The sequence below is a fragment of the Hibiscus syriacus genome, unplaced genomic scaffold, assembly GCF_006381635.1.
Source record: "Hibiscus syriacus cultivar Baekdansim isolate YM2019G1 unplaced genomic scaffold, ASM638163v2 tig00004355_pilon, whole genome shotgun sequence".
NCBI classification, from domain to species: domain Eukaryota; kingdom Viridiplantae; phylum Streptophyta; class Magnoliopsida; order Malvales; family Malvaceae; genus Hibiscus; species Hibiscus syriacus.
The window spans coordinates 340,401-365,486 of NW_024062011.1; the positions used below are offsets into that span (position 1 = coordinate 340,401).

Here is a 25,086-nt window from a genome sequence, read left to right on the forward strand (position 1 = left end):
GTCGATCATCGAGCCCTTAAACTGATTGTGAAATTGTGAAACCATTTTCTCAAGGGCAAACTGATGCTAACATGTCATAACAAAACTGTGCTCATGAAAAGATTGATGCTCTTGTACTCGATATATACGAGAGGAAGATCGATGTTAGAGAACTCATCTTCGAGCAAATCCACGAGTGTGCCAAAAGAAACCAGAGTAATTTATTGTTTTCTAACTTGATAACAACCCTATGTAGGAAAAAGAAAGTCCCCGATAAGCCCTTTGAGGATTTCATTAAATCCAATGAGGGTATCACCAAGAAAAAAGTACACGAGCTGATGAGCTTCGATGACAACACCCCAAAGGAAGGTTTGGAGAGGGGAGCAAAATCCATTGCCGTGGCCAAAATGGCCGCAGTGGTTACATATTCATGAGAAACAAGTGAGAAGATAGGGTGCCTAGAGGATCACATGGAGATCTTTTTCGAGTATGTCAAGGCAAGGGACGCGTAACTCAACGCTTTTTCAATGAGTTGCTTTCGGTCACAATCGCCAACCTGTCACCCTTCCCCAGCGTTATCCTCAAATACAATACAGGCGGCAACACATTCCACGCCTCGACATTAAATGTCCCCCTAGAGGTCCCTCCAGAAGTACCCACAGACGTGCCACTACTGGCAACCTATGTGTCGTCTGTCCCAGAGGAAGGCCGGGACGACACCGAAGAGTTCCTCAGCTCCTCATCTTTCTAAACCTCTGAGAGCAGTCAAGAGAGCCCACCCAACTTCTTCTCCGATGAAGCTTTCACCCCAGCCCTGAAGTAACCCGATCGTGGTTCTATTCAGTCCCTTGTCAGTCAAGCAACACCAGTCCCGAAAGTAGCTCAAAGTTTAGCACCAGTTCCTGCACAACCGACTCCTACTACCGAGCAACCAACTCGACCAGTAAGAAGCGTATCAAGCGAATGACAGGCTGCATACTCCAATTGTCCCCCTCGACGATAACAGCAGTAGACTCGGGTTCAGAGAGTCCCTCTCCTCCCAAACGACGCCAGATGAGGGCATCCAATCAAGCCACCCCACCACAGTAAGTTTGCATTCTAATTTTTTTACTTTTCGCATTCGCATATAACATCATGAGTTTTAGTTCTCATACATTAAGGACAATGCATCCCTCAAGTTTTGGGGAGGTATTGTGTTATATTTTTCCATACTTTGTTAAAAGCAATGGATGATAATTGGTTGAAAATTTTAGTTATCATGATATAAGCATGTTAAGATTATTGTTTGGAATGAATTAAGGATTTCCGATGATGAATGCATAATTTAATTGCCTAGGCCAGAAATATTGTTAAGACTGCCTAAAGAAGAGAACCAACCCTAGGCCTAATTCTTTGAAACTTACAAACACAATTATAGGTTGTCCCTGCTTAAGGTAATCTGTAAAATTTTTAGGAAAGAACTTTCTGCTTGCCGAGACTTCAAAAATATTTTAAGGGTAAGGTGGAACTCCCTAGTGTTTAAAACTTGAAAAATAAAAGGGACACCCCTCTATGCAAAGACATAAACAAAAAACTCCATAAGAAATTAAGAGTAGCTGAGGCATATGAGTTAATGAAAGTAGTCACAGGATGACTTTTCCCTACTAGCTTGGGGTGGAAGGTATGTTCCCTTTCACCTAGAGTGTGGGACAGTAGGTGTGATGAGCTGACTCCCTTAAAATAATAATAATAATAATAATAATAATAATAATAAAGTTAATAAACAACTAGGAGTATAAACTAAGACTGACAAATAATTTGATGCCTTGATAAACCAAAAGCACTTACTTTAATTTTTCTACTTATCTCTATGCATAGACTGGTTACAATCACGCACATACAATAGTAAGGAATCCTGACTAGGGAAGAGACTTGACTGATATGACGTTCGAACATGTTGAGGCCAACTATTTTTTACTGAGAGTTGAAATCTCAAACCATATGATTTTTTTAACACTGCTTTGCCATGACCATTTTAATTTTCTTCTAGCTATTATACATTGCTTGAGGACAAGCAATAGCTTAAGTTTGGGGGTGTGATAACTCCGTAAAAAGACTCAATTTCTAGTCTTTTCACTTAAGTTATTGCTCGTCTAAACAAAGTATGCACATCATTTTAGTTGCATGTAGGTTATATTAGTTTGTGGTGGATAAGTTTTGGTTCGGTAAGATTTATGTGGTTTAACTGATGATGTTAAGGAGAAAGGGTTGTGTAGATTATGTTTGTGCAGGAACTTATAGAGGAAGAACATTTAAGTCATGACAAAGTAATTTGCAAGGGCCAATGGAATAGAGAAGAACGTAATGAGTATATTTATCTCGTCGAGGCAAGGTTTATCTGAAGAGTCTGAAGCGGGTGTGATGAAACCGCCTATGTCACACGCCAGTTGGATGACCTCCTTCACGTGCAAGCAAGCCTTAAATATTCTGACAACCGCCTTTCCTTTTTAAGTCTAAACAAGAAAGCAACGATTATTTAAGGAATCTTGTCCTCTCTTTGTAAGTACTATAAATGAGTGCGGATGTGTGTGCAAGTATACACAATCGAACAAGTAATAAAGTGATAAGTAGAGTATCGTCTCCACATGGAATTGGAGAAGTCAAATAGGTTTGTCAAGGAACTTTACTTTTTCACCTAAGTAAAGTTAGTAAAGGTTTATACAAATGATAATGCAGTGGCCAAATGAGATGGATATTGTGGAAATGGAATGGTGGTATGGTAGCAAATGGATATGTCATGGTAAATGAAATTGTAATACGTGCAAGTAAAATGGAAATGTCAAGGCAAAATAAAAATAAAAATACTGGATTTAATTTATAGGACTTTAGTTTTCTCACACAACTAACAACGATGGGAATGAATGATGGGAGTCACTAGGAAAACCTAAGTCTATTTCTCTGAATGTTATTTCCTCAATGTTTAACCTGCCCGACATAGTCTACTAAATTTCCCTCAGCTATCTCTAGGAAGGGACTCGACAGCTTAAAGATGCCCTGGCAAATCCGATTGGCGTAAACCCCTGCAGTGATCCTATTGATTCAGATAACATGATATGTCTCGGTAATACCTTTTTGCGGAAGCAATAACATCTAACCTATCGGTTATGCTCTACTCCTTTTAGTCGAATGAAATTCTATTCTTATCTCTAAGATGGATTAGGCCTAGTTACTGTCTAGAACCCTTTGTTTATGTAGTTCCTTCCTAGTTTCTCTCAAAGACTAAAGATATTTTGCCTAGGCATTCTCTCAAACCCTAAACACCTTCTAAGGAAAGGCTACTCTCGTAGCTTCTACAACCTCAAAGCATTAAGTTTCATAAACAAAATAGATTAAAACATAATAAAATAACCATTCATTGAAAATAAAACATAGAAATCCAAGCGAACTCCCACCAAATAGGATTAGTTCATGGTGGGGTTCGAAATAAACAAGCTCAAGACAAGTTCCATTCGTTCCTTACAACCCAACGATAAAATATGAAAGCAAAGAATTAAGGGGAGGAGAGAAAGCCTTCGACGTGCACTGCCCAGTGCTTCCCTCGGCCACCAAGAACTGCTCCCAACGGACTGGCTACTCTCGGATGTTCAGATCGCCACTCCCTTCTACTAGTCAAGGAGAAATGCCACGGTAAGACGGATTAACTGAGAGAAGTGGAGCTTCTCACTCTAACTTTTTAAGCTCAAACCAGTGTGTAACTAAAAGTCTCTAATAATATGGTTTCATCCTCTACTTATAGGGGAAAATTAACCCTTGAACTAAGAGATGACTTCCCCCAAAACATGGTTAACTTTTCTTGGGAGTCGGGCAAGACAGGTGATGATACAACCTAGGCAGCTGGTTGAGTTTCCGGCATAATCCCGTGACAGAAGCCCAAGGACAGGCAGGATCTGCAGGGTCAGGCAGCGTCATCAGCAGAACCAGCTAGCAGAGCGCCGATCCCTCCAGGCGGATCTTCGAGATGGATTTCTCGGGCAGAGCTCTCGGACAGCTGGATACAGCTGGCTTTAAAAATATCTTCCCGCACTTTAAGCACTTTCGAAATGCCGGTTGAACTTGGCAAATTCATTTTGCTCAGCAATCTCCTTATGTCACGACATTTGCTTTCCTCTTTTTCGTGCTCTCAATACCTGCACATCAGTAGACAAGTACCTTTCCCATAACGTAGCACCGCTGTAAAAACAAAATGCCACGGCAAACCGAAATCTACCACATGCAACTAAATGCTTCTAAATGCATCTACATGGTCCTAAATGAGCCTTTCAACATTCAATAACTTAAGTTAAAAGGCCCCAAAATGTGGCCTTTTACAGAGTTGTCACACCCCCAAACTTAAGATATTGCTTGTCCTCAAGCAATGTATAGTAATAAGCAAAACAACCATGACAAGTTCAGAAGCAAAATAGTCTTATGGGATAAAATTTCAGCCCTCAGCACATATGGCCTCAACATGCTAGACTAGGTTTGAGAAAACTAGTACTATCCCCTAGGGCAAGATTCTTTGTGTGGGTGTGTACGTTTTGTATCCAGTCCATGCTTAACAAATTTAAAAATTTTCAAAGCAAGCTTTTCTAATTTTCCATGACATTTTTTAAATCAGCTCCCACCTTGCCTTTCTTTTCTTTTATTAGTTCTGCTACGAGGGGAGTTAGCCCATCACTCTATCATCCCATACTCTAGGTGAAAGGGAGCATACCTTCCACCCCTGAGCTAGTCAGATAGAGTCATCCTGTGACATCTTTCATTCACTCATATGCCATGGCATAGCGGAGTGTCCCTCTACAGATATGCCTAGGCATTTATTCATAACCTATTATATATATATATATTTCAGCTTTCATCAGTCAAAGTTTTATGCCAAGACATTTTAAGAATTCTCTTATAAAAAATTTCTAAGTTTCTCAAGCATGGAAAACATACAATCGTGTATTCAAGGTTTTAAAAAAAGCAAGTCTCAGGGTTGGTTCTATCATCCTCAACCAGTCATGTACATTCTATTCTAGCCATCAAATTCATCATCATCGGGCATCCTTAACTAATTCCAAAAAACTATTCAGGAAATTACTAATGTCTTGACATATTTATTTTACTATTACTATCATGCAGTGATGCGAGAACCCTACTTCCCCTAAACTTGAGATAAGCATTGTCCCCAATGCTTACTAAAACTAAGGAAAATAAAACTACATGCTATGAATGCAATGTAAATGCAAGGTACCTAGTCTTTAAACGGGTGGTGGTACAGCGGTTGCGCGGCAAGTGCGCTTTCGTAGCTTGGCAGGGCTAGAGTGCTCTGAGTCAGACGCAGGTTCGGCTAGACGAGTGCTAGGTCCTTCTGGAACGGCTGGGAGTGGGGGCTCCTGATGCTGAGATTCCTTCCTAAGGCAACGTCGACTCCTACGCAAAGGAGCTTGCCGTGGCATCAAGAATTATGACTCATCGGTTAACTCAGTGGGCTGTGGTACTTCAGGGTGTTCAGCCGCCAAAGGTTCAACAAGTTGTGCTGGCTTCGGGATATTAGCGAGTTGGAGGTTTGCTTCTTGATGTGCATCAGGTGCTACAACATGAACTAGGTCAGGATCATCGGTCTCTTCGGCATCAGCAGGCTCTTCAGGTTCAGTAGGTTGGGGACTCTCTGTACCATGCGATTGAGGGACATCGGTATTGGTAGGACGAGGTGCTTCTGAAGATGCCTCGACATCCTCAATCGGTGGCACGAGTATGTCCGGGAAGACATAAATAGTGAAGTTCATGTACGAGAGGAATTCCATCAAGGCACTGGTGAGAAATTCATCTCGGCGTTTGGCATAGGCGAAATATATCATCAGTTTGTCAGATAATTGTCCGACATGATCTTGAGTGTGCTGGACTGCTTGCGCCAGTGCATCAGAATTTGCCTTGGCATGTGAAGATGGTGATACGCGAGATATGGATGCCTCTTTTTCCTTCCCTTTTGCTTCCTTCAATCCCAACAACAAGGGGATTTTTGCTTTGGTGATCCCAGAAATACCCGGTAAAATCTCATCAAATATTTCTTCAGGGACTTTCTTTTTACGGCATAATACGGTGATGAGATTTGGAAATACCAAGGCACTTGTAGGGCGCTTCAAGCACAGATGAGCCTGCTCCACTATAATCTGTCCTACATCAATGGCTCGCCCAAAGATGATCGAGTGAAGCAGAAGCATTCGCTGGCAAGTCACAGTCGTGTTGTGGGAAGTGGGTAAAAGTTTGTGCTTCATGAAATGATTCCACAACTTCACTTGTGGAATGAGCCTCTCTTGATCCACGGTCTTACGGCTCATTTGCTGCCCATTCCATTATGAGTCCGGAAGACAGAGATCCTCCAGTATGCCTTGGTAAGTTTCGTTGTCAGCTTCTTGCGCAAAAGATGTATGATGATCTACAATACCCTGCAGTTTAAAGTAACGGTTAATGGCAGCAGGATTAAAACGAATAGAAATGTCGCGAACCATCACGACATGCTGTCTTGGCTTGGATATATTGGAGTAAAACTCCTTTACTAGAGTAGCGTTAACGGCTGCGGGTTGCTTGGCAAATTTCTGCGACTTATGTGTGGTAACAACGTCGAGAACCACACTCCCTAAAGCATCGTCCTCCTCCTCAGAGAAGACAAACCCCAAATCAAAAAAGACTCGCCAGTTCTTGATTATTTGAAACCGTTCGCGGGTGGAATCATCCACAAATCGTGGTGGCGAAGGTGGCACAGGGGGACGGGAACAGACCATCGTTAAAAGAGAAAATGAGAAAAGAAAGAAAAAGCTTGGGGCTTTGGGCGGTTATGGCGGTTTTGGTCAAAGAGATAAGATGGAAAAATATAAGGGAAAAATGAAAAGGAAATGAAGATAAAACAAGAAATGAGATTATGTGGGGGATAAAATGAGAAACGGTGGGGTCTAGGCAGGAAGAAGACAAAAATTAAAAGTTAAAAAACTTAATCCTAGGTAAAAGTGAAAAAGTTCCCTCATTTTACTATTCACTTTTACCTCCCAACTTTCACAAGCTTCCTCCATCCTCTTCACGTGATGGTCATGTGGGAAGTAACTTGCACAAAAATAAAATAAACATAATTAATTAAAAATGAGATAAACTAAAATAATGGAAGAGTAAAAATTATTTATGCACGGTAGTAAATTTAAAATGTCATGGCATCCTTAAGATGTCAGACCCTTGTCGACATCGTGCAAGAGCATCGCTGATTTGTCACGCGCAGGTGGGATTCCTTGGTAGGCCTTCAGGCGCTGGCCATTGACTTTAAAAATGGATCCATCGTCCATGTTCTTGATATCAACAATGCCATATGGATAAACACGGTGAACTTCAAATGGTCCCGAACAACGTGACTTTAGTTTGCCAGGAAAGAGTTTGAGCCTTGAGTTGAACATCAATACTTTCTGGCCTTCATGAAAATGTTGTGGCAAAAATTTTTGTCATGCCACTTCTTAGTCTTTTCCTTGTAGAGCTTGGCATTTTCATATGCTTGTGCTCGAAACTCCTCCATTTCATTTAAATCGAGCAATCGTTTCTCCCCAGCGAGTTGTGCGTCAAAGTTCAGCTTCTTGATTGCCCAGTATGCCTTGTGTTCTAATTCAACCGGGAGGTGGTAGGCTTTTCCATATACCATCTTAAAAGGTGACATTCCCAGAGGAGTTTTGAATGCCGTCCTATAGGCCCATAATGCTTTATCGAGCTTGGGAGACAAGTCCTTCTTTCGAGGGTTCACCACCTTCTCAATGATTTGCTTAACTTCGTGATTGGACACTTCAGCTTGCCCATTCGTATGTGGGTGATATGTTGTGGCAATCTTATGTCGTACTCCATATTTCTGCATTGCCTTGGCAATTAATCTATTGTCGAAATAGGTGCCCTCATCGCTAATGATGGCTCTTGGTACTCCAAATTGCGTGAATATATTCTTGTGAAGAAACTTGAGCACCGTCTTCGAGTCATTCCTCGGCGTAGCAATTGCTTCAACCCACTTCGAGACATAATCCACCGCAATCAAAATGTATAAATCCCCAAAAGAAGATGAGAATGGTCCCATAAAATCAATGCCCCAAACATCGAAAAGTTCTATCTCCAAAATATTTTGCAGTGGCATTTCATGTCGTCTGGAAAGGTTTCCAGTGCCCTGGCATCTGTCGCACGCTTAGCAAAATTCGTGGGCATCTTTAAATAATGATGGCCAATAGAAGCCCGATTGGAGGACCTTTGCAGCAGTCCTCGAACCTCCAAAATGCCTTCCACAGGTTGTTGTGTGGCAATGGTATAAGATATTGCGTTGCTCCTCTTCGGGGATACACCGCCTAATCATTTGATCGGCACATTGCTTAAACAAGTACGGCTCATCCAAAAAGTAGAACTTGGCATCATGTAGAAACTTCTTCTTGCCCTGGTTATTTAGTTCATAAGGAAAAACACCGCTAACAAGAAAATTAACAAGGCCAGCGTACCACGGAATTGTCGTGGCATATAAAATTTTCTCGTTAGGGAATTCTTTTTTAATATCAAAAATGTCATGGCATTCTAAAACGTTCTCTAGCCTAGATAGGTGGTCTGCAACCTGATTTTCAGTACCTTTCCTATCAACTACCTCTAAGTCAAATTCTTGCAATAGCAATATCCATCTTATTAGTCTAGGCTTGGCATCTTTCTTGTTCACTAAATATTTTATAGCTGAATGATCGGTGTGAACTATGACCTTTGTGCCTATCAAGTATGGCCTAAACTTGTCAAATGCAAATACCACGACAAGTAATTCTTTTTCAGTAGTAGTGTAATTCGATTGTGCATCATTTAAGGTACGGCTAGCATAATAAATCACATGAAAAAGTTTACCTCTACGTTATCCGAGCATAGCTCCTACGGCAAAATCACTTGCATCGCACATTAATTCGAACGGTGCCGTCCAATCTGGGGGAACTACGATCGGCACAGAGATAAGTCTTTGCTTCAGCTCTTTGAATGCGCCATGGCATTTTTTATTGAACACAAATGGTTGATTCTGTTACAGTAGGGTGCACATGGGCTTGGTTACTACGGAGAAGTCCTTGATGAATCTTCGATAAAATTCAGCATGTCCAAGGAAACTCCGAATGAACTTGACCGAGTTTGGTGGGGGAAGTTTCTCGATCACCTCGATCTTGGCCTTGTCTACCTCAATGCCCTTTGCAGAAATCTTGTGGCCTAGAACAATGCCTTCTGTTACCATGAAGTGGCACTTCTCCCAATTCAGTACAAGATCAGCCTCTTCGCACCGCTTCAATACCTTTTCCAAATTGCCGAGGCATTTTTGAAAGTCATCACCAGAAACGAAAAATCATCCATAAAAATTTCAAGATAATCCTCAACCATGTCAGACAATATGGCTTGCATGCAGCATTGAAAGGTTGTCGGGGCATTACAGAGTCCAAAAGGCATTCTGCTGAAAGAGTAAGTGCCATAGGGGCACGTGAACGTGGTCTTCTCTTGGTCCTCTGGTGCGATGGCAATCTGGTTATACCCCGAGTAACCATATAAGAAACAGTAAAATGCCTTGCTAGCAAGTCGATCCAGTATTTGATTAATGAACGGCAAAGGGAAGTGATCCTTCTTGGTGGCCTTGTTAAGCTTGCGGTAGTCCATGCAGATTCGTCATTCGGTGACTGTGCGAGTAGGTATCAATTCGTCGTCTTCACTCGTCACCACGGTCATGCCTCCCTTCTTGGGCACACATTGAATGGGACTTACCCACGAACTATCCGAAATGGGGTAAATTACTCCCGCATCAAGCCATTTAAGAATCTCATTCATCACAACTTGCTTCATGATTGGGTTCAATCTTCGTTGTGGCTCTATGGATTTGCTATGGCATTCTTCCAGCAGGATTTTGTGCATGCAGATTGTTGGACTTATTCCCTTGAGATCTGCCATCATCCATCCTAACGCTTTCTTATGCTATGACAAAACACTTAACAAACTCAATTCTTGGTTAGGAGTAAGGGCAGAGGAAATAATCACAGGCAAAGTTTCATTACTACCCAAATAAGCATATTTAAGATGTTGTGGCAATTTCTTAAGTTATAGGGTAGGAGCATGTTGTAGTGAGGGCTTGGGAGGAACAAACTCTTCAAAGTTAAAAGGTTCAAAATGCGTACCTGGGCTAGCCTTGAGAAAGCTAACCTGTTATTCCTCGGATGAAAATTCATGAGGCGTTATGGCCTTTAAGTCTTTCAGTAGCCTCTCATCATGTCCCAGCTGAATAAAATTATCCTAGAAAAATTGATCTGCTTCTTTTGTTATTATTATATCCAATTCCAAAATGCTCTGGAATTCTCCAGAATCATCCATGTACATAAGTGATCGGAAGACATTCATAGTGACTTGTTGTTCGGCCACTTGCATGGTCAGCTCGCCCCTCTCACAATCGATGAGAATATGACCGATAGTTAGGAAGGGTCTCCCCAAGATGATGGGTGCTGTGGCGTCGACCTCACAGTCCAGAATCATAAAATCAACAGGAAAAACAAACTTGTCAACCCGCATGATGACATCTTCAATTCTCCCCTTTGGTCAAACGTGCGAACGATCAGCTAATTGCAAGATAACCGAGGTGGGTCTCGCATTTCCTATCCTAAGCTTGACGAATATTGACTTAGGCATCAAGTTCACACTTGAGCCAAGGTCACATAATGCATTCTCAACAAATTTATCTCCTATTGAACATGGATTGATGAAGTTGCCCGGATCATGTCTCTTTGGTGGCAGCTTACTTAAGGAAGAGCAAAATTCTTTTACCGTGGCAATTGTTTCATACTGCTCAACCTTTCTCTTCTTGGTAACAATTTCCTTTAAAAATTTGGCATAGGTGGGCATTTGTTCCATAGCCTCTAGAAAAGGAACATTGATTTGCAGTTGACTCAGAATGTCAACGAACTTTTTAAACTGAATATATTCGTTGTGCTTCTTCAGTCTTTGCAGAAAAGGAGGTGAGGATCTAGCTTCCTGTCCTGACGGGGTGCGAACAGAAGTTGCATTGGCATCTTTATTTTCTCTATCAGTTTCTTTACTTAATGACTCATCAACCATTTCCTCTTCCACTGGTGCTTCTTCTTGCACTTCATTATTAGCTTGCTCGGTCACAGGGGGTGACTCATCCTTCGGTCTTCCCCCAAACTTGTCTTCAGCATTAATTTGTGTTCCACTTCGGAGAGTTAGCACAATGCAGCTCTCTTTGTCATGAGGTTTAGTGACTTCAGTGTCACTCGGTAATTGTCCTGGTTTACGTTCTTGTAATGTCGCAGTAATTTGACCAACTTGACTCTCCAACGCCCTCAGCAACGAACTGTGGCTCTGAAGCAGAGCTCCTTGATTTTTGATGGAGGTTGTGTGGTCTTGCAGCATTGTCTTTGTCGTCGTAATAAACTCTTGCATTGTTTCCTCCAAAGAACTTGTATTTGATGAAGATGGTCCTCCATTGTTAGAATTATGCCATGGCATATTCGATTGATAACCCTGGGAGTCAATGAAATTCTGCTGCAGAGCTGGTTGATGGGCATTGTTGGATCCTTGATTTCCCTACGAAAAGTTTTGATGCTGACGTCATCCAGGATTATATGTGTTAGAATAGGGGTTATTGTTACCTCGATTAAAATTGCCCACGAAGTTGATAGATTCTTGATTGGTTGGACAGTCACTCTCATTGTGATTGCCATGGCATATTAAACAAGCTGAATGAGTTGCCTTGAATTCTCTCACCTCACTTGGCCTTTACAAATTTTTCAGCATATTGGTGATAGCAGCAAGTTGGGCGGACACATTATCTTTAGAATCTAGCATGTGATTTTCGCCCAACGCCAAGCCTTGTGGATGGAAACTGATCATCATTAGTGGCAATCTTATCCAGGATGTCAAATGCCTCTACTGGTGATTTGCCAAGTAACGTCCCATTTGCCAAGGCATCTAGCATCATCCTCGTTGGTGCGTTTACTCCATTATAGAACATCACCACCTGGGTCCAATCTTGAAAACCATGATTTGAGCACTTGCGAAGCAATGCCTTGTATCAATCCCAACACTCATACATCGACTCGTCATCAGCTTGACGGAAGAAAGAAATGTCATTCTTTAATTGGGTGTTCATATTAAGAGGATTATACCGCAACAAATTTTTTTTGCACAGATCAGTCCATGACTCCATTGAACCTGCTGGAACGACACTCAACCATGCCCTTGCTCGGTCACGTAGGGAGTAAGGAAACATCTTTAATTTCAGAACATCTTCGTGCACCCCTTGTTTGCGGAAAGAATCACACACCTCCGAGAAGTTACGAATATGCTGCCTGGCATCTTCATTTGGCATGCATGAAACTGTCCTATAGAGTTCAACATATTGAACATGACGGGTTTAAGCTCGAAATAGGCTGCCTGAATATCTGGGGCCATAATTCCAGGATTTAAATCTTCTAAGATCGGATTTAAGTGATCACGAATGGCGCGAGGTCTGGCTGCATTCCCAGCATTTAAATTTACCCCGGCATTCTGATCCTCCTCATGGCTAATGCCTTGATTTCCGAGTTGGTACATGTTTACACGTTGAGCGCGTCTTCTGTGTCTAAAAAGCCTCTCGATTTCAGGATCAATAGGTTCTAATGGCTCTTCAGGATTACTTTGGGTCATGTACCTAGAAAAATAAATGAAGAAAAATTAAGGAAAGTAAAAAAAATATTAAGCTAACTAAAGAGAAAATATGAATAAGCAAAATAAGAATGCTATGACAAATCAATTTAACTTCCAGTTGCCAATTCTCCGACAACGGCGCCAAAAACTTGTTCGCTCTTTGTGAGTACTATAAATGAGTGCGGATGTGTGTGAAGTATACATAATCGAACAAGTAATAAAGTGATAAGTAGAGTATCGTCTCCACAGGGAATTGGAGAAGTCAAATAGGTTTGTCAAGGCACTTTACTTTGTCACCTAAGTAAAGTTAGTAAAGGTTTATACAAATGATAAAGCAGTGGCAAAATGAGATGGATGTTGTGGAAATGGAATGGTGGTATGGTAGCAAATGGATATGTCATGGCAAATGAAATTGTAATACGTACAAGTAAAATGGAAATGTCAAAGCAAAATAAAAATACAAATACTGGATTTAATTTATAGGACTTTAGCTTTCTCACACAACTAGCAGCGATGGGAATGAACGATGGGAGTCACTAGGAAAACCTAAGTCTATTTCTCTGAATGGTATTTCCTCAATGCTTAACCTACTCGACAGAGTCTACTAAAGTTACCTCAGCTATCTCTAGGAAGGGACTTGACAGCTTAAAGATGCCCTGGCAAATCCGATTGGCGTAAACCCCTGCAGTGATCCTATTGATTCAGATAACAGGATATGTCTCGGCAATACCTTTTTGCGGAAGTATTAACATCTAACCTATCGATTATGCTCTACTCCTTTTAGTCGAATGAAATTCTATTCTTATCTCTAAGATAGATTAGGCCTAGTTACTGTCTAGAACCCCTTTGTTTATGCAGTTCCTCCTTAGCTTCTCTCGAAGACTAAAGATATTTTTCCTAGGTATTTTCTCGAACCCTAAACACATTCTAAGGAAAGGCTACTTTAGTAGCTCCTATAACCTCAAAGCATTAAGTTTCATAAACAAAACAGATTAAAACATAATAAAACAACCATTCATTGAAAATAAAACTTAGACATCCAAGCAAACTCCCACTAAATAGGATTAGTTCATGGTGGGGCTCGAAATAAACAAGCTCAAGACAAGTTTCATTCGTTCCTTACAACCCAACGACAAAATATGAAAGAAAAGAATTAAGGGGATGAGAGAAAGCCTTCGACGTGCACTGCCCAGTGCTTCCCTCGGCCACCAAGAACTGCTCCCAGCGAACTGGCTCCTCTCGGATGCTCAGAACGCCACTCCCTTCTGCTAGTCAAGGAGAAATTCCACGGCAAGACGGATTGACTGATAGAGGTGGGACCTTCTCACTCTAACTTTTAAGCTCAAACTAGTGTGTAACTAAAAGTCTCTAACAATATGGTTTCATCCTCTACTTATAGGGGAAAATTAACCCTTGAACTAAGAGTTGACTTCCCCCAAACCATGGTTAACTTTTCTTGGGAGTCGGGCAAGATAGGTGATGATACAACCTAGGCAGCTGGTTGAGTGTCCGGCATAATCCCGTGACAGAAGCCCAATGACAGGCAGGATCTGCAGGGTCAGGCGGCATCATCAGCAGAACTGGCTGGCAGAGGGTCGATCCCTCTAGGCGGATCTTCGAGGTGGATTTCTCGGGCAGAGCTCTCGGACAGCTGGATACAGCTGGCTTCAAAAATATCTTCTCGCACTTTAAGCACTTTTGAAATGTCGGTTGAACTTGGAAAATTCATTTTTCTCAGCAATCTCCTTATGTCACGACATTTTCTTTCCTTTTTTCCTTGCTCTCAATACATGTACATCAGTAGACAAGTACCTTTCCCATAACGTAGCACCGCTGTAAAAATAAAATGCCACGACAAACCAAAATCCACCACATGCAACTAAATGCTTCTAAATGCATCTACATGGTCCTAAATGAGCCTTTAAACATTCAATAACTTAAGTTAAAAGGCCCAAAAATATGTCCTTTTATAGAGTTATCAAATCTCCAATCATGAGAAACCCTAAGAGATTCTTCCCTATAAATAACCAGTCGTAACCGCTAAAAATGAAAAAAATGAAGAAGAGATAAGAGTTTTACCTAAGGCATGAGCAAGCAACTGCAGTGCTTTCTCACCATTCACCAACCAAGCTTCCTTGGTGTCCTCCATAGCCAGACTGTAGCAGAGCAGTGATCAGGTCTCGAGAGAGACTGATCACTAAGGCAGGCGCAGCGCTGATCAGAATTCTCATGATAGAGCCCCCGGTTTTGGGAGTCATTATTCCTTTGTTATTAACTTCTTTATATGTTTAGGGTTATATTAAACGTTGAATCTTAGACGATTTTTATAACACCATGACTGTCTTACTTGGTGTTAATCTTTATGTTACCTAGACAATTATTTTCTGTTTATGAATGATGAATTATGTTTTTAATCATGATTGTTTTGTTCATTGTTTAAATATTTTACCTTGACACTGTAAGAGCATCGAGAGATCGTATGGGGTTTTGGTAAAACATGTCTTGGCAATGTAAGAGCATCGAGATATCATATTTTGTCTAGATAATGATTCTTAGATTCGAGAGAATTAAGATAGATCTATGTGAATAATGGAATAGATCTGGGATGGTGATATTTTAACTTATCTACCTTAGAGATAAGGAGCGGGTTTCAAATGACTAAAAGGGATAGACGTTATGGTAGGATAGACAACGCCTATAGTTCACGCTGAGAGGTATTGCTACAACAACAGTCTGACAAACCAAGGGTTGTAGTTAACACTGAGTAGTATTGCTATAGCAACCGTCTAGAATACCTAGTAATCCTGTTGGGCAGCTTAAGCAAGTCATAATAATTCATTCGAGACTTAGAGTAATTGTTGTCAATATAAAAGATTAGCATAAGTGCTCTGTGATAAGTCTGAATATGTGAGGTTGTTTGAATTATATTCGAATCCACACTTGTCTTTGCTTTGTTTTGTTTTAGTAGTCTGTATATTTATTTTGCCTCGACCAAACTTTTCTACAACCATACATTATACTATTTTCTTGCTTGATTAATAATAGCTTTTTTAGTTTGACAAGATAGTAGGAATTAGTATGTGACAACTAGTTCTAGTTGTGGTGAGGATAAATTTATAAACCAATCTCTGAGGAGATTATAACTCACTCACTACTATATTACTTACATCAATTGTGTATACTTGCACAGAATTACTTGCCTTAGCAAATACATTTACAGGAGATCATAGATGATCATCCACTTGATTATCAGATGCCTTTTTATCCCTAATCTCAATATCAAATTCTTGAAGTAAGAGAACACATCGAATCAATCTAGGCTTTGTATCCTTATTGGCAAATAAATGCTTCAGCACTGAATGGTCGATATAAACGATTACTTTGGTACCAACCAAGTAAGAACAAAACTTATCAAAGGCAAACACCACTGTGAGAAACTCTTTTTCAGTTATGGTGTAGTTAACCTGAGTATCATTTAATGTTCTTCTCGCATAATGAATAGCATGAAATACTATTTCCTTCTGTTTCCCTATCACTGTACCAATAACAAAATAACTAGCACCACATATAACTCAAAGGGTAGACTCCAATATGGTACTATAATGACTAAAGCATTTACTAACTTCATTTTAATTGTTTCAAAGGACTTGTGCACTTCCTCATCAATAACAAACTTTCTATTTTTCTTCAGCAAATAACATAATAGCTTAGCAATTTGTGAAAAATCCTTGATAAATATTCTATAAAACCAGCATGTCCAAGGAATCTTTGAACTGGTTTCACATTAGTTGGAGGTGGTAGTTTTTCAATAACTTATACTTTTGCCTTATCCACCTCAATGTCGTGGCATGAAATACGGTGCTCGAAAACTATATCTTCATTCACCCTGAAATGACATTTCTCCCAATTCAAAACCAAGTTGGTTTCTTCGCATCTTCTTAATAATGCAGCCAAATTATTTAAAAAATGCTCAAAATCTTGTCCAAACACATAAAATTCATCCATGAATACCTCAAGAGAATCTTCAATTCATATAAGAGAATATGGCTATCTTGCAGCGCTGAAATGTCGCTGGAGCATTGTATAATCCAAATGACATTCTTCGGGGAAAAAAAGTACCATACGGACTTGTGAAAGTTATTTTCACCTGGTCCTTCAGTGTTATAGCAATTTAATTATAACCACTCTATTCATCCAGAAAATAATAAAAGGCTTATTGGTAAGACGATTCAACATTTGATCTATGAATGGTAATTGAAAGTGGTATTTTCTCGTTGCTTTATTGAGATTTCTATAGTCCATTCATATCCTCCAACCAGTATTGGTCTTTTTCGGCACTAATTATTTTTATCATTTATCACTGCAATAATGTCTCCTTTCTTTGGAACGCATTACATAGGGTTGACCCAATTGCTATTCGAAATAGAATATATGATTTCAGCAGCCAACCATTTGATAATCTATTTCTAAATCACTTTCTTCATTATTGGATTTACCCTTCGTTGTTGTTCAATCAAACTATTATTAGGTCTTCCAAAAGAATCTTGTGCATGCAAAATGCTAGACTAATGCCCTTTATATCAACGATACTCCAAGCTATAGCTCTCTTGTGCTGCTTCAGCACATCAATCAACTTTGCCTCTTGTGTTTCTATAATCTGTGTTGCCACAATGATTGGCAATGTTTCATTCTCTCCAAGATAAACATACTTCAGATGTTCGGGAAAGGGTTTTAAATTAAGCATAGGTGGTTCCTCAATGGATGGTGTCAGGGCTTAAATATGACCAGACATTTCAAGAGGTTCAATCTATTGCATATAATTTCTACAACATTTTCCCTTGGTATAATCGGATAAATCTGTAATTACTACCAAATTGCTAGTGACAATATCTATGTCGTCACATACTTCCCAGTGCTCCTGCATAAATATATCAATCACGTCAAGTGAGAAACATTCATCACTATCATTTTTATAAGAAACATCATTTGAAATATTAAAAATGATAAGATCATCGTTTAAATGCATGGTCAATTCTCCTTTTTCGACATTAATTAAGGATCGACCAGAAGCAAAGAATGGGTGGCCAAGAATAATTAGAACATCTTTATCCGTTTTATAATCCAAAATGATAAATTCCGTGGGAAAAATGAACTTGTCTACTCTCACATTAATGTTTTCCATAATTCCACTAGGAACGGTGGTACAGCCAGTTAGTTGCAATGTGATTGGAGTTGATCTTTCTTGGCCACTCCCAAATTTCCTAAAAATTGACAATAGATTTATGCTAGCACCCAAGCCACATAAATCTTTACCTATAAATTTATCAACAATATTGCAAGGAATAGTAAAACTCCCTCAATCTTTAAGTTTTGATGGCATTTGACTTGTAGCCATAGCACTACAACCTTTGGTAAGAGCGATAATCTCAAATTCATCAAATCTTCTTTTCTTCAAAAGGACTTTCCTCATGAATTTCATTTAGTTTGGGTTTTGCTCTAAAGCCTTAATCAACGGGATATTGATTATAAGTTGGCGAAGGACATCAATAAAAGCTCTATGTTGTTGATCTTCATTTATCTTTTTGAAGCACTGTGGAAATGGTGGAGGCATCTTTAGTTGTTGTTGAGGCATTTAAGTTGGCGGAGCATTAGATGCTACAAATATTTTTATAAGTAATGAGTTTGATTTACTATATTGTCATGTGTCTGATGTTGTGGTATGGCTCGCAGGTGGCTCTAGCTTAACTTCTTGTCTCATTCCTTTACCATGCTTAGTAGCCTCTACATCATTTTTTTCTAGGCTCTTCAACTGGTTCCCCAATCTGAATTCCACTCCTTGTTGTAATAGCCTTGCAATATTTTTCCTTGCTGCTTTGGATTTTCAGTATCGTTAGGTAGTGTTCCTTACAACTGATTATTGAAAGTATTTTCCATTTGGCCAATTTTATTCTATAAAGCCCTTAACGATGCTGATTGACTCCCAATGTAATTTTTCATCAAAGCTTCAAGAGATGATAAAGTATAAGTTTGGGTTGAAGATTATCCTTGATAAGTTTACCTTGTTGTGGTTGAGCAATTGGATGTGGAGCTTGTGGTTGTGGAATTGGTTGTTGTTGATTGTAATGTTGCAGCTGATAATGTTATTGTTGTGGGTTGACAACGCTTTGGTTTCTTCAAGAAAGATTTGGATGATTCCTAAAATTAGCATTATAAGTGTTTCCAAAAGCATTATCATTCCATTGACAATTTCGTACGTAGTAGAGAGACTTCGGATTTTGGGGGTATTCATCAAAGTTGTAATTATCTCCATAATAAACACGAGTGATGATAGATGCATCCTTGGCCTCATACATTACCCTTTATTTTTGCAATTTCTTAACCATATCCATCAATGCCAAAATTTGAGATGACATAGAGTTGAAAGCTTCAGAATCTACCGCTGCAGCATTGCGTCGACCAAACATATTCCTTATATTAGGTTATTAGCAATCATTAGTTGAGAACCTCTCCATAATATCACAAACTTTATTGTACATTTTATATATCAAAGCTCCATTTGCTGAAGCATAAAGTACCATACCAGTGTGTATGTTTAACCCATTGTAAAACATCTCCATTTGAGTCCAATGTGAAAATCCATACATAGGACACTTCCGCAACAATTCCTTAAATCTTTCCCATGCTTCAAAAAAGCTTTCATCCTCCATTTCTTGAATGAAGTTAGATTATTTCGAAGTTTGGCATTCATACTCGGTGGGTTAAATTGCAACAAAAAATTTTGTGCTAGCTCATTCCAGGATGCTATAGCACCTGGCGGCAGTGAACTCAACCATGCTCTTGCTTTATTGCGCACCGAATAAGGAAATAACTTTAGCTTCAATGCTTCCTCAGGAACACCCTGCTGAATAAACGAATTACATACCTCCAAAAACACTCTCAAATGAGCTCGAGGATCTTTAGCAACATACCCTCCATATTGGCCCATTGATTGTAGCATTTGGAACATGACCATTTTCAACTCAAAGTTTGCAACATTAATCATTGGCCTTACTATGCCTGGATGCAGATCATCTAGCATCGGCATTACATGTTCTTGAATAGGTAGGTCACAATCATCCATATTACAAAATGGTTGTCCTGCCCCATTGCCAGCAGACAACTCACCATTCTCTCCATTCTGCAATGAAGGTACAACAACATTCCCTCGTCCAACCATAGTTGTTCAGTTCCTTGCAGCTTCATTGCGATGTCTCTTAAAATTCCTTTCAATCTCTGGATCAAACAACTTTAATTCATCGTCGATGCAAGGCATAAACTAGTAGAAAAAACTAAAAAGTACCTACAAAAAAAAAATAAAAAATAAGTGAACTAAATAAAACTCTAAATCAAATTGTTGCTTCCCGACAACAGCGCCAAAAACGTGATGTTGTGTAAATACTATAGCTTAAGTGAAAGTATAAACTAATGCCCAAGTAATAAGTTGTGGCTCAAAGAGATACGAGTATCATATTAGAAAAATGTTCTTCATTAGAGTCTAAGCTTTAAAGAAATTATGGGTATGTAAAAGATGTTATTTAAGTGAAATAAAAATCATAGTATGAGAAACCAGGTCATGCTACAGCACTACAAAGAGCGTTAAGTCAGCTATCGAATAACATAGAATGTTATTATGAAAATAACACTTTAAGTAAACAAAGCATACTACTTCTATGCGATTAGCAATGATTAAAACCCTTTGAACTACTCTAATAAACTTTCATTAATTAAAGGATTCAAAGTATTAACAAAGCTAAACAATTTGTTATACTATTTTCAACATACACATTGCTGCTTAGTAATACCAATGCTATCAAAAGTACACAACAAATCAATCAACTCTATTTCTAAAAAATTAATCAAAATACCATACATTTAATTACTACTATTTCTAATAGTAATCATAAAGCAAATATCACATAATAGTAGTAGAAAAACAAAACATAAAGTAATCAATCCAAAATATTATCCATAAAGTTTTAAAAACATCCAAAGTTACTCACTCTCTCAAATAGTAAGCTTCGGATGGTGATCTGCTAACTGTCAATGCTACTCAACGAGCTCTTCTTGTGCTGCAGTAGTCCCTGGCAAGGGTCGTTCTTGAGCAGAAAATGTTATTCACTCCCTTATTTTTCCTCATTCTCACAGAGTTGAAGTTACGGATTTCTCTCGAGGCATATGGGTCTGTTGCTATGATCATATTCAGATTGATGTTCTTTTTCTGTCATTTTCAATTTATACATTGTCGGATCACATATTTGCGACACCATGGGCAATCTCCTTTCCTGGCCACTTTTGTTTATGCCAGCCCAAACCATATTGTTCGTAAAACTCTCTAGTGTTCCGTCTCTGATCTTGTCCCCGCTATTTGTGATAATTGGGTGCTTCTTGGGGACTTTAACACTACTCTTCATCCCGAGGACCGTCATGGTTGTGGTTTTTCATCCGATTCAGATTCTGATTTTAAAGACATTGTCTTCAGTTGTTGCTTACAGGATCTTGGTTTTCATGGTCCAAATTTTACTTAGTATTGTGGTAACTGCTCTGTCTGGGTTGATCGCAGCTTTGGGAATTCTGATTGGTTTGAGGCTTTTCCTACTTTCACTCTTCATCATTTTATGCTTATGGAGTCTGATCATGGGCCTATCCTTCTTTCCTTTAGTGATTCTAGTACTCAGAGACGACCTTATTGTTTCAAGTATTTAGCGAGTTAGTCACTTTATGGTGAGTTCAAGCAGTTTGTCTACAATAATTGAGACACTACCATTTCTATTTCTGAGGCTATCACTTCCTTCGCGGATGTCGCTTCTCGTTGGAATAATCAAGTCTTTGGCCTCACTAGGTGAAATAAAAAAAAACCCTCTTGGCTCGTCTTCGGGGTATTTAGTTATGCCTTGATCAACGTTGTTCCCGTCATTTATTGGAACTGGAATCCAGGCTTCTGACTAAACTGGAAAATATCATCGATCAGGAAGAGCAGCTCTGGATCCAAAAATCTAGAGCTGATTGGATAACATTCAGAGATCGCAACACAAAAATTTCTTCCACTACCAAGCCATAATTCGATGCCGTCAAAATTTGATTCATTATCTTATGCTTCGGGATAATGAATAGTGTGATGAAGATAGCATTTTGTGGGAGGAGGCAGTCCATTTTTTTGCCAGTCTTTACTCTTTGGACGTTCGGCCAATAGGCCCCTACCCCATTTCTAGCTGATTTCCAATTCTCTCTGTAACACCTAAAATCCGTATAATTATATCTATACAGATTATAGATGTCACATGAATTTCTTTAAAATATTTTTCAATTCAAAACTGATTTAAAAATTTATTTTCTTCAAATGGTAACTGATAATATAAAAATATCATCTAACATTAAACTATCACATACTATGTAAAAAATATATTAATATGGATTTATGTTATCTATATTGAAATAGAGTAAAACAGTTTAGTTTAGTCATTACAAACCAGTTCCAAATAGTTCAACATAGCAACTAGGACATTTATAAGTGCATACCACTAACTAAGTCAAAATCACGTCATAGGATGTCTTACTGATGTGGAAATATACTCCTCGATGCTTGATGTCGCTCCAAACTCTTTACTCTACTACTGACTTTTTATCTACGCGTGAAAATCATCACACACTAAGTATATACTTAATGAGGCAATTTAAAACAATAAACAATGCAATACATATCATGCATGAAATTTAAGGCCAAAATCAAATTGTCATAAAATCATGTTACCTTTATATCAAATATTTTACCATGATCAAAACAATAAGATATAAATATTATCATTTTTACCATTAGCTATAGCCCACAAGTAAACATATGAAGACCCTGGGTATTCGAGTAATATATGCACCGTAGTGCTACACATAAGGTCGTGCCCACCATATGTACCGTAGTACATTACACATAAGGTCGTGCCCACCATATACACTTAGTGTCCTTACACACTATAGTGCTAATATAAACCTACAACTGCTATACTCTATAGCATGTCAACTATACCCTGTCCTTCAACGACTTACTTGGGCATATAGTCTAATTCATTCATCCATGATGTCATATAATCATATATTTATACATCATCTGGAAGACTTGTGATAAGTTGACCTTGTTTATATCATCATGATGTTATGTCATTTTTATAACTTCGATATGACATTGATATGTCACAGTGTCATGCATGTATTGCACTCACCTCGACACTTTATATATCCAAAATATGTGTCTCACTACGATCCACAATAACTCTTTGTTGAAAACATTTTGATGTTTCGATAACAAATTAAGTTTAAATGAATTTTAAGATTTTACAAATGATTTTCTAAGTATATTCGATTCAATTAATCGAATATCAAATTATTACTCCAAATCTTTCAAGATCAATTTTAAACCTTACTAAATGTGTAAAATTGTGTTTTATACTTAATATATCTTTGAAACAACTTTCACAAAGTATTTTGAACCAAAATTAAAGCCTTAAATTCAATTATTCAAAGGCATGCACCGATGCATCAAACTATGCATCGATGCACCGATGATTTAATTGAACATCGAATGCATTTTATGCATCGATGCACATACCATGCATCGATGCACTCAGGGTTTTATAAAAACATCGAATGTATTTGGTGCATCGATGCACAAACCATGCATCGATGCACTTAGGCTTTTTTAAAACATCGAATGCATTTTATGCATCGATGCACTCTTAGTGCACCGATGCATTGAGAGTCCAACTGTCAAAATATTTGAATTTTACACTTGATGCACCTAGGGTATGCATCGATGCATGAGACGCTCCTAACTGATTTTATTAATTGTTTTCACACTTAAACGGATCTATTGACTCCACTAATCATCCCCAATGTTCAGAAGTGATCCAAGGTGTATTTAAGCAAGCTTAGAAGTCATTGATCAATAACAAGAAACATCAAGCAACTAGAATCAAGAGAGAATCAAAGAGAAAGCATCAAACCTCAAGTTTGAGCATTTCAAGCCTATTTTTCATTCAATATTCATTTTGCTTTCAAGAACACTTATTGTGCTCAATTGTATTCATTCTTGAGTGTTCTTTTCTTTGTTCTAGAATTATGCAAACAATCTACCTTGTGAGGATTTCCTTGTAAGTTTGCAAATTTGTATTGTTCTCTTTTGGAGAGAGTGTTCTCAAGAATTTGGGGTATAATTCTTGAGGGTTTGTAAGGTTACTCTTTGTCCTCAAAAGAAAGACAAATTAGTGAATTTATGGAAAATCCTTAGTGTGGATAGCTAAGGTAGTGGACGTAGACTTTGGTTGAGAAAGTTTAACCACTCTAAATCGCTGTGCAAATTTCTTTTAATTTTCTGCAAAAGCTTCCACCAAAATTTTAATTTCCAATTCACCCCCCTCTTGGCCATATTCGTCAATCGATTAACTCAACAATTGGTATCAGAGCCTAACTCATTTGAAGGTTTAATCGCCTCTTGAGTCGATTCGGGAAGAATTACATCGATAATCAAAGTCATCAATGGCCTCTACTTCAAACTTCGACTTCGGTCTCGATTCGATGCCTGTCAACAAGCCTCCTTTCTTTAATGGGGCTAACTATGCCTATTGGAAAAATAGAATGATGTACTTCATTCAAGCAAGTGACATGGGAGCATGGAATGTCGTAGAAGAATGATACTTCAAGCCTCTCACTCATCCAAGATTATGGAGTGAAGGAGAGACAAAAATGTTCCAGCTCAACTCCAAAGCCATCCATATTATATTTTGTGCTCTAGGACCAGATGAATACGGAAGAGTTTCATCTTGTACAACCACCAAAGAAATATGGGGCAAACTTCAAGTCACTCATGAAGGTACCGATAAAGTAAAGAAATCTAAAATTAGTATTCTAACGCATAGCTATGAAAATTTCAGGATGAAACCAAATGAAGATATCAAAGCTATAACGGATAGATTCTCAACGATTGTCAATGGTCTCAAATCATATGGAGAGATCATTTCAAATGAAAAGCTTGTGAGGAAGTTAGTCTACTCCCTCCCAAAATCGTGACAATCAAAGAAGACGACAATCATCGAGTCTAAGGATCTAGCGTCCTTAACTCTTGAAGAGATAATCGGTTCACTCCTCACTCATGAAATGATGCTTGAAGATGAGGTGGACCTCGATAAGATTGAAGAGACACCAAAGGAGAATGAGAAGAAGAAAAACATTGGAGTTGCTCTCAAATCCACAAAAGATGAGAGTGATTCGGATGAAGATGACGATAATGAGGAAATGGCATTGTTTGCCAAACGGTTCAGAAAAATGATGAGACCTTACCGAGGAAGAAAATTCAAACGAAATGAAGGC

The 25,086-nt window shown here is 38.8% G+C and overlaps 1 non-coding gene across 1 annotated transcript; it reads left to right on the plus strand.

The window, feature by feature from the left end:
- The first annotated feature begins 19,326 nt into the window (after nt 1-19,326).
- On the plus strand, nt 19,327-19,432 carry LOC120193974. Its single transcript, XR_005522924.1, has one exon. It is a non-coding gene; the product is annotated as a small nucleolar RNA R71 (small nucleolar RNA).
- Nucleotides 19,433-25,086: the final 5,654 nt, after the last annotated feature.